This window comes from Prinia subflava, chromosome 4 (genome assembly GCF_021018805.1).
Source record: "Prinia subflava isolate CZ2003 ecotype Zambia chromosome 4, Cam_Psub_1.2, whole genome shotgun sequence".
NCBI lineage: Eukaryota > Metazoa > Chordata > Aves > Passeriformes > Cisticolidae > Prinia > Prinia subflava.
Genome location: NC_086250.1, coordinates 63,188,925 through 63,206,732, shown reverse-complemented (window position 1 = coordinate 63,206,732; position 17,808 = coordinate 63,188,925).

Genomic DNA, 17,808 nt, shown 5'->3' with positions numbered 1-17,808 from the left:
ATGCAAAAAGTGGATGCTATTTGAAGGGTTAGCTCAGGAGACAACCACACTAAGACAGGAAATATCCCATAAGCTTTCAACACCCTTTGTATTTTATGAGATTTACTTCACGACTAAGCCATAAAGAATCAGTCTTTTGGGACTTATCCTCTCTCATGTTTTCAGTTTAGCAATAGTTCTACTTGAAAACAGGATATTTTTCTCTCCTGTAGTCCTTCAGTGACAGCTGTGAATGTTTACTTGGAGAGGCATATAAATATGGGTATATGTCTGAAACTGCAGAATAAAAAGAAAACAGAAACTGGGGACCCCTCACTCAGAGTAACAGAGGAAAGAGGCCAATGTATCTCAGTTTCGAATTGTCTGGATCGTTCCAAAACACTCTTGAAAATTGCAAAAAGATACCTTTTGCCTTCTGCCCTCAGCTGCACACAGCTCTCAGCAGCTATTGTTGATAATTCTCTCAAACCAAGACAGATGTCAGAAGAGAGCATTTCCCCATATTTGCTAAAGGAGTTTATGTCCAATGAAATACAAGACAGCTGCTCCAGAACACTAGAGCAGCTTCCTCAGAGCAGTCTGAGTGTTTGAATTGCAACATTCTGTGATGTGTTTGGAGCCCAGCTTTGCCCTATCCCTCGTTTCTGTCTGATACTTTCCCATATCTCAGATCTGGGTTTCTGGACTCTCAAGGAAATGGGCAGATTGACCAGGCCCTTGCACTCTGCACATCTCTGTGGCATTAAAAAGCCTGGAAATGTCAAAGTCCTCAGGCTTGGTGGCATCCTGGCACTGCGCGATAGCCCTCCACACTGTACTGCATCTCAGGATCATTTTAATTTTTTGGGACCCATATTTCTACCCTGCTACATGAAAACTGTCTCCTTGCTATTCACAGGGGATACAGCAGTGTTGGCACAGTTGTTCTGTATACACTGCACTGGAATGCAGAGATGAGATTTGGGGATTTCAAGTACCTTAGAATATTTGTTCAACAGTGCAAACACTAACAGCCCTTTTAAAGTTCTGCCCCAGGATCAGCTGCAGAATGTCACAGCTGACTCACAACTGCAGGGTTGTAATGGCATGTTATAAACAGGTAAAATCCCACCCATCAGCTTCTTTGCATATTTAGAGAATACTTTTCCAAAACCTTTCTGGTTACAATTGAGATATGAAGGCAGATGTTTAAAGGAGTATTTTTTGGTGAAAATACACTCCAGAATAAATTTAGCACTCAGTAAACTCAAAATGAAATCTTTCAACCCAAAGCTGTTAAGTTCAAGATCGATCAACACTTGAGATTTCTAAGGTATGTGTAATTCTTGCCTCTGAACATCTGAAAAATGTTCTTTGATTCAGAAGGGTAGAGGTGTGTTTAGCATGAGCTGGTGAATACTTTTGTGTAAAATGAAGATGTGAATGTAGGCTGACGGTGAGTAAATCCACACTGAAACCACACTGCAAAAGACACAGGAATTGTTGTTTATTTTCACACTTGTAGACACTGTTCTGGACCCACTGCTGTGCCCTTCAAGGGTGACAGCCAGCCCCCTCCATGGCACCCCAAGCAGTCAGGCTCACACAAGCCAAGTGTGACTGGAGTTTCTCAGCCAGGAGTCCAATTTGGCCCTAGAAGGTTCTCATATGCCCAAAAGCATGAGCTAGAGGTGAGAGAGGAAGGAATGTGAAGAGGCAGAGATAAAGGCTGGAGCATCTCCTCCTATTTGCTCATGGAGGTGCAAAAATAGCTACTTGTGTTGGCTCTTTGTAGGTAAAGGAGAGAAATGGTCCACATCCAAAAAGTGGTTTTAAGTTTCCTTACCAAAATATATCTGCTAATGCTGGTCATCTTTAAAGTGCCTATGTCTCGCCATTGACTGAAGAAAAATCACGGGGAACAAATTCAGAATATACAGCTAATTTATGGACTTATGAAATAGTTGAAATATACCTCCCTGCAGGATTATTTTTTTGTGTTAATGTGTTGCTACATTTTTTTTTCTTTGAAGTCTTGATAATTTGTTTTGTGAATGGCTGTTGCAAGAAAAAGAAAGAGTTAAAGTATCTTTAAAACAGATCTTTATGCTGCTTTTAAGCTAATGTAGTACATTTATGGAGATTCCTGCGTATAAAACTTAATAAGCTGCCTCATTCCTTGGATAACATGTAGCTCCATTACACAAATGGATGGTACATTGCATAAATGATCTCCAGGGAGCTGAAGCATGACTTGCACTTTCTCATGACCAAATCAGAGGTGTGAATCACCAGGGCAAACCTGTCACCTAAACAGCATCTCTCTTGCATCACTGCTGGCATTCTGCCTTTGTGTGGCCAGTTGTACTGCATGGAAACCCCACCCGTGTGGGGATCTTTGCTCAGATCTCATCTGAGATCTGAACCATGACTGCTCAATTTGCTCAGTCCTGGGGACCTCAGCGAGTTTCCTCTGGGCTAACTTCTCTCTAAGCTGGCTTTGCTGGTCCCTCTATGATCAGTGCAATGCAATGGAAATTTCTGCCTCTTATTCATCTCAGCCCAGAGAAGTTTTTTGGAAGAGGTCAAACAAATTTCTGCCTCTACTTTCCTTCTGGGAAGCATAAATTTCTCTCCCTTGACTATAAAGTGAAATAGGAGTTCCCATCCAGTGACCCTCCCTTAATAACTTCCCTCCAGGCACAGCTTTATTTCAGGATCATATGTAAAAAGACATATATAAGTTCATTTAAACTGGCTCTCAACATAGGGCTTGTTGTCCATGGGTCACACCACGTAGGATTTATCTTTCAGAAGCCATATAATAAAATGAATTTTGCAAACTGCCAAAGCTATTAATCAAATACCAACCATTATCAGATCCTGAGAGCTTTTTTCCAGAAACACTGGAGAGATTAACTTCCCAACACCTTCAACTGATATCTGCAGCCATGGGCAGCAGAAAAGTAATATGGCTTCTCATTACAGGCAGCAGGATGAATAGGCTGGAGTACAAACCCAGGGCCCATTTTGCTGTTCCTGCTGGCAAAACTTCCTTCTCATAAAGCAGAGAATGATGAATCAACACACTGGGTGCTGGAGAGCTGGAAATAAACACTGTTCCTTAGACTTTGGGCTGAATTAGGAAATGAAAAATTTCTTTAGACACTTTTGGGCCCCAAAAATCCCTTAATATATCCTTTTACAAGTAAGTCTCCTAAGTGTTCTCAAAATTTATCATTAGAAACAGTTGCAAAAGATGGGAAAATATTTAGTTGACCTATAAGCTTACAAAATTGGACTGAGTTGATTTGACAGGAGTTACTTTAACTAATTTTTAGAAGATGTACAGTAGTGTTTTGGTTTGGACATTTTGTTTTAGCTTCTATCAAGAACTGTTGTTCCTAAATATAGAATTCTTCATATTTTATAAAATCATTTTAGTATTTAAACTGCTGCAGTCACTTTTCACAGAATCATAAATATAGTTAAAATGCAGACCCTACTGCCAGTTACAAACAATGGCTGTTGAGATTTGACATCAGAAACACTGGTAGGGCACTGACCTTGCTTTTCTCTATTAAAGAAAAGGAGCAACAAATACTAAAAAATCCTGTATTTTAAACTAGGTGTGGTTATGGGCTGCAGATGTATTAATGTATTAAGACTTCCTGCTCTTGTCACTAGAGAGCAGTGTATGCCTTCTGAGTTTACACATTTCTCACCCAGCTAACCTATGGATCTCTCCTTATCTATTAGTATTCATTTAAATTTCTCCTCAAGGGTAATGCAGGATTTGTGGAAAGAGTTATAGAATAGCATATACTAAATATATGAAGTATTATTAGCTGCTAGTCACTAATTTTTGATGAAAATTATGAGCTTCAAAATGGAAAAGATGAAAAAGGTGCAGACCTTGTGATGTTCCATTTATGCAGGCTCACAAAAAATCAATTGGTTAAAATGGAATTCCTCTGATTTATATTAGTATAGTGGGAGGAAAATGTGTCCCACAAGTCTATGAATTCCTGAGCCTTCTTAGAAAGTAAAGTGTACCTATCAGAGGTTGAGGGTTGTTTATACTCTCCTGCTGCATTTGATGCCCAATTGCTTTGAAAGAAGCACTGCTCTGATCAGCACTGAGATAAAGAGCATTGTGCTTAAAAAAAATTACTGTCAATCCATTATAACATGTTGAATAACCTGATTTAATTTACTTCAGCAGTTCAATCTCTCTGTTCTTAGAAGTATTTTGAAGTAGAACTTTCCTGTTTAGTGCATATGGAAGTAAAAAAAGCTGTCAGCTGGGAGGTGACTCAGGTCTGCTTTCCCAGTGCCCATCTCTGAAATGCTTGTTACAGTGAAACTAAGAGTCTCTGCCTTCCAGAGCTTTACTCAAAGAAGTTATCACTCTGATGAGAAGTCGGCTGAAATTCAAGATTGCACATTTCTGATGAACACCATTAAAAGAAAATGCAGAAAAAAAAGTGATGCCAGGATCTTTACAAAGAGACATTGCTGAGCAGATGGGTAGGCTTCCTCCAGGAGGACCTCAGAAACCAGATCAGTGACTTGGCTGCAGGGAGGGAGAGGGAGCAAGAAAGGAGGATAAAGGAGAAGAAAATAAGATAACTTAATGAGAATCTTTGCCAATTCAAAGCAGTGAGTAAAAATCCTTCTCTATTACTTTGGAGAAAAGAAAAACACAGTATGGAGTTTATTATTTGGTGTCTCATTTTTTTTGGATGACTCGGGAGTTCAAAGTAGTAGAATAGATTGAAACACTTGAGTATGAAGGTAAATATAAATACTTGGAGATTTTTCTTTTTGTGTTTATTGGGGTTTTATTTTGGTAGGCCAAAGTGATGTTCTCCAGGGAACATAAGCCTGAAGCCAGAGCTTGATTAATTCTCAAGTTTAACTGGATCTAATGTAAGGATATTTTTTAAAAAACAGAATAATCAAAAAAACATACAACGGAAAACCTTTAGATAATAGAGAGAGACTGAACAAAAGAAAAAAATGTTTGCGCTGATATTGTCCTTGCTGGATAAATTGCATTCTGCAATGACAGATCTGCAGCCTTTTTCTTCTTTTGCTCTGAATTTTCTGAGGATTCTTCTGGGGGAAGCTGTTTATTCCCCTCCAGGGATTTTCTTCAGCTCTTATTTGCCATTGACTACATAAATGTTATATTCCCCCACCCCACAATTGTTTATGGGATCAGCTGGAGGAAGTACCTGGGGTCAGAACTGACAGTCACCACTATGGATGGAAATTCCTCCCTTGAGCAGGGAAACAGGGGAATCACCAGTAGCAATTTAAATCCATATTTCAAACAGTAATGTTGGTTAAGTCACTGTGCAATACAAATGGGAGTTTGTGCTTTGATTGCAGGCTCCTTAATTTCTGGTAATTTCAGAATAAGAGTAGCCCACTGTGGACATTTTCATTTTTTGTCTGATGACACCCTAGTGCTGTTGAAATGAGGGTGATATAAGTCAAAGGAGAAGCAGGAGCACAGCTTCCACTGCTGACTGCAGCACTTCTACACATCTTAATCACAAGCTCTCTGAAATGTTTCTCTTAATTTCCCTTGTGACCAGCTCTTTTGAAGTTTTAATATGTGACCTGTTGCCATCTACTGGAATAACTCTTTTCTCCCTGTTTGCTCTTTTTCTATGCTCTTTGGAACATTATTTTTCTTAGTTCTGGCCCTTTTACTCTCTTGATGTAATAATGAAAAACATTCTCAGGAACCTGTTTTTTTCATTATACCTATGTTATGCAATGAACCTGTATAGTTTATCTAGGTCAGATGGTCTACTGAAATTGCATTGAAATGGAGAAATAAATGTGAATTTCAGGCAGACCATTCATTTCAGCTCAAAATGCTACACTGAGCTACAATGTGCTTTAACTAGGGCTGGCCAAAATAAGTGAACATCATGCTAATGACGACTGCTTCCATTTTTCAAGAATTTTGATTTTTCAGAGGGTTCTTTCCTTGTTTTTCTGGTGGTTTTGGGGGGTTGTTTTGTTGGGGAAACAGTATAGATCTGCATCTCCCTTCAAAGACAAAAGAAATAAGAAAAAAAGAAAGTAAGAAATTTCACAATAATTTCTGAGAATTTATACTTTATTGTATGAGCAGAATCAATAATTTCTAGCAGCAGAGGATCTATAGAGGAAGATTGAGCTATTTTGTTTCTGTTCATCTGAAATAAGTTGAACAGAGATTCACACAACCCACTCAACTGGGGCTGAAATGAAAAGTACTAAAGTCACTTCTAAAAAAGAGGGAAATAAGGAGAGAAGTCTATATTTGTATTGTTTTGAGCTGCACATGCCAACTGACACCACTGTCTGTCTTGTTTTCATTTAGTAACCTCACCTTAATAAGCTTTTTTATTGACCTATAGATCTTTAACATAATAACAACAGCCCAGAGGTACTGGCAAAAAAGAAGGTCAATGTGTGCCTTCTCTTTCCAGCCTGAATATATTGATGGCATTATTTTATAAAGGCACCAAACTAAATAGGCAGCAAAGTGGCCTCTGGCAATGAAAATGGTAAAATGGAATCTGGGAAGGTTCCATACACACTTGAAAGCTGTGTAGCTTCCAGGCAGCCCAATAAATTTAGTTTGAAACTGTATTCTAGTTATAAACAATTAAACAAGTCAGTAAAAAATAGTGATTATATATACTCTATACAATATAATAATTATGCAGCTAGAACTGCTGAAAAGACACCTCTAAAGAACTGGGAGTTTGTATTTCTGGGAGAAATCTCAGCCACTGCAGGTTGGGGATTGCTTATGTTGTCATTGATCCCAAGAAATCAAATCATATATAAACTCAACCCACTCCATGCAATTTGAAATATATTAATGAGATTTGGAAGACATTAGAAACATTACATAGTTTATGGTTGTTTTCATCCATCTCCTTGATGGAGCTTTCCCAGCAGCCTGCCTTGCCCTGTTTGTGGCAGAGCTAATGAGAACTGATGTCCCTGTGTGTTTCTGCCTGAGCCCAGCTGGAAGGAGTGCTGGGCCTCTGGGCACTGTGCTAGCAGAATGTTTTTGGAAGGAATGAGGAGTGTTCACCTCCTGCCTGCCTCTAATATCACCTTTTGCAGATTCATATGTAAAATTTTGTGGCTCATGGCCTCTGCTCATGGGTGATATCAAGGTCAGTGGACCAGTATTTGCTAGTACAGACACATTTAATGTGTTGTCAGTGTTTGGGTATCTCTGAGCACCATCCAGCTCTGAAAGAGGAAAAGGAAATTTCCTTCTCTGTTTGGAATTTGTATTTTCATGGGAGAGCAGCACAAGTCTGGTTTGAGTCAGAGCTTTAGGATGTTTCTGGGCTTGTAGCAAAAAGGTTCTGTAAAAGAAAGAGCTTGCAACACTTAGTTCGAAACAGATGGATGCATCAGGCTGTGCTCTGTGAACCCAGGAGGGAAATGGGGCAGGGGGATTGGAAAGGAGCTGGAAGTTATGCTGCATATTTCTTCATGCTCTTTTCTTCCTGGTGAGCCTCTGGCTTGGTAGTGACAATAAAATGAACTTGCATCATATGAACTTTCCCCAGTTATTTAATAGACTACTCAACCAAAGAACAAATCTGACCATGGCATGAGATATTTAATGGGACTGTAATTAGCTGATAGAAGCTGGAAAACATGAGAATATTGAAATAAAAAATCACACACAAAAAATGAGGCAATTTTCATTTGTAGGCTTAAAATACATACTTTTATTCCTTCAGAGTAATTTACAGATTTTAGATTTGTATACATTACTTTTTCCTTCCTTCCTTCCTTCCTTCCTTCCTTCCTTCCTTCCTTCCTTCCTTCCTTCCTTCCTTCCTTCCTTCCTTCCTTCCTTCCTTCCTTCCTTCCTTCCTTCCTTCCTTCCTTCCTTCCTTCCTTCCTTCCTTCCTTCCTTCCTTCCTTCCTTCCTTCCTTCCTTCCTTCCTTCCTTCCTTCCTTCCTTCCTTCCTTCCTTCCTTCCTTCCTTCCTTCCTTCCTTCCTTCCTTCCTTCCTTCCTTCCTTCCTTCCTTCCTTCCTTCCTTCCTTCCCCCTGTCCACTGCCTCCTTAATGTGGTACAAAGGCAGGGAGGAAGAGAGAAAGGACACACAGGGGAAGAAATAATAATTACTATTAATTTTCTCATTTCATTAAAACAATATTTTTTTTAAAAAGTTTATTTTTTCAGTTTTGTATTATAAAGAGCCCAAACTCAGCATTTATTAAGTGTGGCTGCAATCTTTTGTTAGAAGATAGTTTTTGTCCTTTTTTATTACGTGTCAACTTTACAAATACAGTGTTTATGGCTTTAGCACAATATTATTACACAGCTGTGTTTTATTGGGTGTTATGAATTTATGTGTGAAAAGCAAATGAGGCTGGAATATTAAGTCTAATACCATTATTTATCACTGATTTTGATAAACTGTTTTGATAAAAATGTTAGTCACTTTAATTCATTGAGGACTAAAACAAACAGTTCATTATAATGAATTAAAAAATAAATCAAAAAATAGCTTTGTCTCAAAAAATACCCAAAATTTTATCTTTTCACCACATTGTTAATAGCTTCAGCTTATATCTTTTGGAAGCAGGTCACTATTGACTGGCTTCTAAGGCAAGAGTTTGTAATGGTATTTTATGGTTTTCACCAAAACTGATGGAGAAAATCTGAAAAAACTTTTTTTCATCAATTAATTGCTTGGTGGAAACAGAATTCTAAGTTCCTGTATTCCAGTTCCAGCATAAAAGGTTTTCTTCTCCAAAAAAAATGCCCTTCCAGAGAAGGCCAGAAGAAGGAGAAGAGTAAAAAAGAGCAACCAAGCTAAAAGTGGCAAGTTTGATGTTGGAATTGAAGATGGAAGGGGATCCAGGTCTGCATTTGAACGTGTAGAGGCACCGGGTGGGTTCTGGCAGCTGTCCATGAGTGCACAGGGCTGCAGCCACCTGCTCTGCTCAGTGGAAGCTGGAAACGAATCCACGCTGGAGTTGCCATCAGGGACCCTGCCCAATTTCCCAAATGCACGTCCAATCCTGTGGGAGACAGCCCTGAGCATGCAAAACTCACAGGGTGTGTCCTTTGTGTCCTTTGAGTCTCATCAAACCCTCAGAGCCATCCCTGTCAACAGCTGTCAATACCCTGAGGAGCAAAAACACCGTGCCAGTGATAAAGGAGCATGGTAAGGCTCAAAGGAACAAAATTGCAAAGCTCTGCAGGTGGATATGGGAGTGGGGGGCCTAGAGCCCAAGGGGGCAGTTCTGCCAACACACAGCATAAATTTATCTGGTGATTTCAGCAATCCCACCTACAGCAGTAGGTGCACATCTACAGTGTCTAGCACAGAAGGAACAACCTGTCAGTTATGGTTTTATTCATCTGAGCACGAATAATATTCCAAAAAATGTTTTTTGCTTGGAATTACTGATAAGAACTGTGACAGTTCCTAACTCTCACACATAAGATTTGGTGTATATAAACCAGATTTGAGAATTTAATAACTAAGTTTTAATGTCCAATTTGTCTACATCCCAAGGAATTTGTACAAATTTGTACTTTAACTCTCCTGAAATTGTATCACCTTTTACTTTAGAAAGGCATGGGAAAAAGAAAGGGAGAAGGTGCTATAAAAATAATAAATATGCATGCTTTTAGTCAGTGCTTCAATACACTGCCAACATCTTTAGAAGCAATAAAACCCTGATGACCTGGAGAGGAGATGAACCTTGCTCTTGTCCAACCTTGATTTCATGAGAGGAGATAAGTGCTCTTGCCACACCATAAAACATTTTCTGCTACTTCCTTGGCAAGATCATTCACAACTATAAGTCATCTCCCAAATTGTTGTCTCCTGAATGTAAAAAATGAACCTAATCCACTGTAGAAAAGAGGTTGCAAGTGATTTTGTTCCATTGCATTGATGGCAGAACAAGGAAGAAGCAGTCTTCATATAATTAAAAATCTGCAAATAAAAAGACTCAGGTCAGCACTGGTTTAGGATTGCATCTAGAGGAGGCTGCTGAGGTCATTGATTTTATTTTTAACTACTAACACATTTGTGTCAACTACAGAAGCTGCTCCTCAAAAGAACTCTGAGAATAAACATTCTTATTCACTGCTTTCTTTTTAAAAATAAAACAAAAAAGCCTTGAAGATTAAGCTACTTATCACCACTTTCAGGGCTATGTTCTCCTTTTTTTCATGGCTTGTCTAGCTGGAGCCTCAAAATCAATTAACTGAAAGGTCTTCATCACCTCTGGAATTCCACTCATTCACATCAGTAATTACAGGAGGTCTCCATGAAGCAGTGGTTTCTCAAAGAGTTAATTGAAATGCAGGAACAGCTTAATACTGATTCAGCAGACTTAGCTCTAAACTTCAAAGGAATTGTGATTTACCATTTGGTTCTTTGTCTATTTAAATTAATCATGTTGCTTAAAGGCAAGGGAAATGAAACATTGGAGGCCTCAGAGTCATTCCAGCATAAATGTTAAAATACATTAGTCCTTTGAGACACAAACTCTGAATTTTTATTTTATTTTTATTTCTTTTATAAAATATTTATTTCACAAAGTATCTATTTCAAATATCTTTCCTGACAAATATGGGATTTCCCCCCCAAATCTCTGAACTGTACACCACATCTAGGTTTATTAATCTCAAATACATGAACGTAAGAAAACACCCCAGGGCCTGATTCAGATTTTACAAAGGTAATGCAAAGCTTATCAGATCTACAGTTTACTTACTCTTGAGATGGAGTAGGCTGCCCAGCATGATTCATGATTTATAACTTCAAATAGATGCCTACCACTGCTTTAGATGGCCTGAGATTTGGCAGCAGTTTATCTCAGCACACATGAAAGGAACCCGCTTCACACCTGCACTGTGAACTTGCATTTTGATCCCCACATATGCAAAGACATAGGTTGCACCTCACGGACCTTTCTGGCTCTGACAAGCAGCATGTTCTTGTTGCACTGCTGAGGAAGAGTGGCACTATGCCCACAGGTTATCCTCTGAAATGATGGGGGAGTTGAGAGAATTTAGTATCTGTGCATGTCTCCTTTTCCTCTCTAGCTGCTCCGTGCTCTAGCACACAACAGTGATCCCTTGCTTGGCTGGGTGAGCCAATGGGTCCACACAAACCATGGGCCACACTGGCAGCTCCATCCAAAGCTGCACTGTGCCATGCAGAAACACGTGCAGACCTGCTCCCTTGGGCTGACGCTGGGGCTGGGAGCCCGTATGAGAAACATCAGAAAGATGTCTCCAAACTGACAGCCTGGGAGGAGGATCTACCTTGTCATGCAGAATTGTTAGAAGTGGCCCAAAAATCCAGACTGTCTCTGTGTCTTATTGGTGTCCTCTACAAAGTGGTTCTCTGTTTGTCAGTAAAGGGTGAGCCCTGAAACACCCACAGCCTAAGCAGAGACAACATTTCCTCACTTTTCTGTTAGGGTTTCTTTCCTACAGAAACCCTCAAGAAGGGTAGTTGTTAGTTTTCTCACTTCTTAGATGTGCAATCTCCTCATTACAGCTTTCAGGATGAGCAGATAAGGCTAATTAGATATTTATCTTGGAGTGAGTGCAAAGTGTGCTGCACCTTTCACATTCCTTGAAGTGAGAAGGGTCAGTTTGTAGCACCCTTTCCTTAGTCATCATTTTCGTCTGTGTTTTCTGTAAATACAAGCTTAATTACTAGCTCTTGACTATTAATCACTGTCAGTGCAGGATAATTCTGTTGTGAAAAAGACTGTGGTAAAATGATCCTTTACTCAACAGCACAGCACTGAGTTCTCACAGCAGTACTTCAGTGATTAGGACTGTGATTTTCAAACTAACTCCAACCCACTATTGAATTGAATCTTAACCCCCTAAGGAGTCTTTGAAAATCTCAGCCAGAAATTTTTACTCTTCCTTGGTTTGTTTTTTGTTTTTTGGGTTTTTTTAAATTTTTTTATCAACTACAGAACCACCATGGCTCAGATTGCCTGTTCTTGCCTATTTTGCCTGAGAGGCAGACCTGGTTTGGACCAGTGGCAATTATTTGGTTCTGGCATCTGGTGGGAGCTATGGAAGATGCACTTCCAGGTGAGATGGGAAGAGGCAGGGCTGATACCTGTCCCTGAGCTCTCCATGCCTGCTGAGGAGCCCTATGCATTGTGCAACACATGAAATGGAATTATTAACTCTCAGCCAGCTGACTCTCAGGGCGTTGTTTACTGCAGAACTAAGAGTGCCACCACAGTCCCCTCCTCTCGTGTAAAACTCAGCCCAACAGAACTCAGACCCTTTGGTGAAAGTTAGTGAGGAAAGTCAGGGTGCTGGGAGGCATCATTTGGTGAAGGGCACATTTACTGCAGTAATCAGAAGTGTGAGTGCTCTGTGCAGAGCATTGCAGAAATGTGTCATAACCTGGTCCTGAGAAATATGGATCTCTGAAAGGCTGGCTGGCCACAGCCCTCCTCATGGTAGTGCTACAAATGAACTGTCTCACTTCAGGCAGGGATCTCATCTCTCCTTCCCTTGGATATTTGCACTCTTTCAGCCTCAGCTCCTGATCTGCAGTCTACAGATGATTCTAGAGGGTTGTTTTTTTTTCCTTCTGCTGTCCTTCTCAGCTGCTTTTTGGTTGTTCTCTGTTTAACTACGAGACAACTGCATTTGTTGCAGCTTAAGTGCCACCTATCACGAGCACTTTAGGACTGAAGTTTATAAATGCATTTTTTTTGTATAGCAAGTCATTAAATTTAAGTAATTTTGAGAGATTTAGGAAAAAATAAAAGAGCATAGTTCCTTCCTTGTTTTTCCCTCTTCTTCCACAAAAGAAAACTTGTCTAGTGCAGTGCTGGGGAAATGGAAAAGAGGGATGTCAAAACAGCCATCACAGCTCCAAAAACTCCAGTGCTGGAGCACACAGAGCCTCACATGGCACTAAAACCTACCACAGGGTCACAGCTTTGCTCTAGGTCCCTGCCCAAAGCCTGAACCTTCCAACACCAGCTTGGCCTTGCTCTTTTCTTTCACAGTTGACCATTACCCTGTGAGATGGAGCAGTGGGCACATCAGAGTGGTGGTGCTCTCTGAAACATTTCTCTGCCTGCATGGTGGAGAGGATACCTCCCAAATCCAGCCAGGAGCACCAGCCCTGTCCCAGGTCCTGGCATGTGGACAATGCTGCAGTTGCCACTATTTCATGACCCAGTCATAGAGAGCTGCTTATTTGTCTCTGAATTCTGTCATGCTTCCTGCTTTCTTCCTACTTTTATCTCCCTGACACAATTCTTTTTTTAAAGGAAAGTACATTTTCCCCTTGTATCTGAAAAATAGTACAACTCTGTTTAACTGAATTCTGACATTGTTACTTTCATTTGGCAAAATTTCATTTTCTGGGGGGAAAGCAAAAGAAAACAATATTCAATTAGTAATAGGTACAGGTCATCTCATTTTATGAGCTGAGCTATTCACCTCCCTAGAGCAGAGCTAAACCTGGGCAATGCTGGACATCCAAAGCTGGTCAGGTTATTTTAAGAGAAAAAAATGAAAAGAATGACCAGTTCTAAGCACCTGAGTATGTTCCCAGTAGTTAAATACTCCTAGAGAGTTTAATGTATGCACTGGACTTGATCAATTATTCTGAAAGGTCACATATATTTCATAGCTTACTATCTTTTCCCTGCTTTTTTTTCCTTTTCAGGTATCACAGAGGTAGATTAGACAATGACCAGGCAATACAGAAATGAACAGTGTCTGTAGCACAGACCCTTGGAGCTCTGCATGGTTCTATTCAAGTACACAACTACTCCAGGGCAGAGGATTCCTAAAACTAAATGTAGCAATTGTAAAAAATTTCCAGCATCAGCTTAAGGCAAGGATTTTCACAGCATCAATGACTTTTGCTCATCGATGACTACCTTAGGTATCTAAGGTAACAGAGAAGTAGCTGTGGCCTGCCCAGCCACAGTGCAGTGAATTAGTTTAAATTATTTGTACTGTAGATCTATTAGCAAAGATTAGCATCAGCAGTATCCCTCCCTTTATGCACCTGTGTGTGGAGGAGGAGTTGACAGTTTTGGCTGTATTAACCTGTCAGATAAAACAGATATTTTATAATAGGGCACATCTGCCTTTGCTCTAGACTGGGTTCTATGTGCCTCTCTAAAGATGAGACAGACAAATTATCCTATTTAGCCTGATATGTAACAGCCTGAGGCAACTGAGAAGGGAGTTCTGCCACAAAATTTATAATTGCTGGAGGCATGTTTGTCTCTGGTTGATGTAATTTTGAGCATCCCATTTTATACTTCTCAGAAAGAATCACCTTCCCTGTTCCCAGCCTCTGGTATCAGAGCTGACACTTCATTCCTCTTCCTTGCTGTGAGATCAGTCACCTCTGCTGTTTCCACTTGGGAGCAAGTCTGGTCTCAGCTGGGTTTCCCAACTATTGCTATGAATACCATCTTCTAATTGTGGTTGTACAGTAAAGAGTAATATTTAAATTTTATGTTCAATATTCCTACTGCTGTGAGCCTGGGCTGTGTCTCCCTGGCTGTGTGTGATGTTGGCAGTGATGGAAGCCAAACAGTTTGGGTGTTCTCTGGAGTGTCTGTGGCTAGGAATTCCTCTGTTCAAAGGTCAAAGCCAAAATGGAGTGAAGCATTTCCTAAATCATCCAGAAGTGTTTCTAATTGTTCCTGTGTAAAGTGTGTGATTTTCAGGCTCAGTATCCTACTGCTGCCTGTTGGATAGGTGTAGCTTGGTGGCTTCTGCAATTAATATATTTTTTCCTGGCTGTGTTAATTATGGACATTGGGTCTGAAGGGGGCCCCAGAGGGAGAACACCTGCAGCTACAGAAGGGATAGGTCATATAGAATGATACATTTGTAGGAGTCTCAAAAATCTCATAATTGAAATGCCCCAGGCTGAGGAGACAGTCAAACCTAGCTCTTTTCCTGCTGATTTAGCTCCTTAATTAAGGAGCCCCACTGTTGGATCATATTTTAATGCCAGGCAGTTATAATTGCTTTGCCTTGTCCCTGTGGATGTCCCTTGGCACTGCAGACTCCTCCCAGGGTGTGCTGGAGCTCAGTGCCTCCTGTCCATGGCTCATGGTGAGGAGTGGGTTCCTGCTGTGCAGGAGAGGACACCCAGCCCTGTGCCCAGCCCACCCTGCCACTGCCCAGGAGGGCAGCAGGGACAGCCTTGGGATGCAGGGAGCTGCTCCAAGGGGCTGCAGTGTCTCATCAGCCCCCTCTGAGGCTGTCTGGACTTCCTCTGGGAATGACAGCTTAATCACAATTCCTACAGGTGCCTTCTGGCACACAGCTGTGTCCAGGTGAGCCCAAGGCAGGCATCACCCACTCCATCCTGCCCCTGCCCACAGAGAGCAAAGCTGATGCACAGGGAGCACAGCTGCACACTGCAGCAGCTCCCTGCCTAATGATTCTGACATAGCCTGAATCTGTATATCCCTTGATCCATTAAAGTTGTTTTTGCCGGGTCAAAATATCTTTATTTTCCTTTCAGTAGAAGCTTAACTCATATAAAGCAGCCCAAAAAGCTTTTTTACTCACTCTTTCTGGTATTCAAAGTGTTCCTCCTTCGAGGGATGAGACAGTGAAATAGTTTCTTGCTGCTACAGTAACACAGAAGGAAGGGGAAAACAGTGAGAGTGAGCTGTCAGCTGGGTAACCCCATCATCTCAGTACCTGTCTGTGTTAGGAAGCTTAGGCACAGAGAAGTAGTTTCTTTTTGGTGCAGGGAATAGATCACATCCAAGAAAGGGTCTGCTGTCTCTTTGCTGGCCTCTTTTGGGAATCTCAGACTATGAGGAAAACTCTGTCCTTTTCTCTCTACCTGTCAACACCCTTGCCCTCTGCAGTAGGATCTTTCTGGCACTGCTGTGATGAATTTCTTTTCAGGAATGATTTCAGAGGCAGCAGGAGATCTTTGTGTGTCTCCTGCAGCACATCCAAGGCTCCCACCTGCACCCCTGCTCAGTGATGACCCCTCAGGAGCTGCTCCTCTCTTGCTCTCTGCTGAGTTGCTGACATCTAAAAGATACTGAACACACTGGACAGTCAAGGACTGAACACACTGGACTGTCAAGGACAGAACAAAAGGCATTTTACAGCTCCACCTGAATCACTGAAAGCAGTTTTCTATCTGTAACTGTCTTGGGTTTGTGTGTGTGTCACATTTGAATATATCCTTGCACTGGGTTAATAGATACACTTTGGAGATAGCTGCTCACAACAAATTAATGAGACATTTCAAGACAGAATTCCTACCACCTAATTAAATTACCTGCCTAGCTTACTAGAATTAATCACTGCTCTCCCAATATATTTGTGTAAACAGACAGATTATCATGTAGATTAAGTGTTGTTGTAGGTAGCTGATGAATCTCTGTTATTTGGTGATTCTAATACTTAGTACAGAAGAAAAGATAAAATTACTAGAAACCATTCTTTGTTACAGCTACCACATATTCATACTACCTTACCAGTTCCTATAACTATATCTCATATAATGAGGTTAGCCTGCTCCCTCAGAGGAAAAAAACATATAGCTTGTAAAGTCTGATTTCTGACATTTAATAGTCAAGCATGAGAGCAACTGTAGCTGTCACAGGAATGAGTTTTGAAGAACTTTAAAGACATAAATCAGGGAAGTCTTTTACTGGAGAAGGTTATAACAATGAAAAAAAAAAAAAAAAAAAAGCCCAAACCAAAAATCTGTTTCATAGATATATATTATACTTAAATAACAGAGTGCTTAAACACTTCTCTCTATCCACTCACTGCTTTAAGGGATGACCGCTCCTGTAGAGGAGAGAAAAGTTTTAAGATTCTCTATCAAGAAAGATGCTAGAATAGGAATACATAAAACTGGGTTCTTTCTCTATCCTTCTTTCCAATTCAGCTGCATGAGCCACTTAATCCTTCAGTACCTAACTTTCCTCTTGCTGTTTGTTCCCTGTATCATCAATTTCAATGCATTCCCTGAAAATGCTCTTTTACTTTCTATAAGGAGTGAGAGACCAATAAGAGTGGAGTAAAACAAGATTATCTCAGTTTACTACCTTCAGACAAATTATAAAATTCAAATTCATTTAAAAAAATGTAAGCTTTTTTCAATTATATTATGGAGGATGAACATACCTGTGAATATACACCTATGTATACCTAAGTAGTTTTTCATGTGCAAAAATACATCCTAGGGCAGGAATTTACTATAGTTTCTGGTCTTACATTTTCACTAGACCTAAATATCCACATTCAAAAGTCTTCTCTCAGCAGCTCTATTGACACTGAGCAATTCAGCCCTGGATACAGATGATGAAATTGCTTTTGCTGCAGCAAATGTTGGAAATCCATTCCTTGGAGACTTGGGTGTAAGGCTGATCTGGCTTTATTCCTGCCAGGTTAAGGAATGAAAATTCAGACAGGCATAACTCCCAGGATGGGGTTGCATAGTCCTTCTCAAAATGTCTGTTCTCCTGCTGCTTCCATGTGGATCAGCATTAGAGTTATTACAGGTAGAGAGGAGATTCAGCCAAGGATGATGGAATGATTAAATTATTGATTCCCTCTTCATCTGGAATGTGCCATCAATCTCAAATATTTGTTCAATTGCAAGGTTTCCTGTATTTCCATTTTTCAGAAAGCTCCAGCATAAGCAAGATCAAAGATTGTGCTTTCACATTAATGGTTTCTTTTATGGAACATTGTTTTTAACGCATTCCTATCCCAGAACATTCAGAGCCATACTTACATTACTTCTCT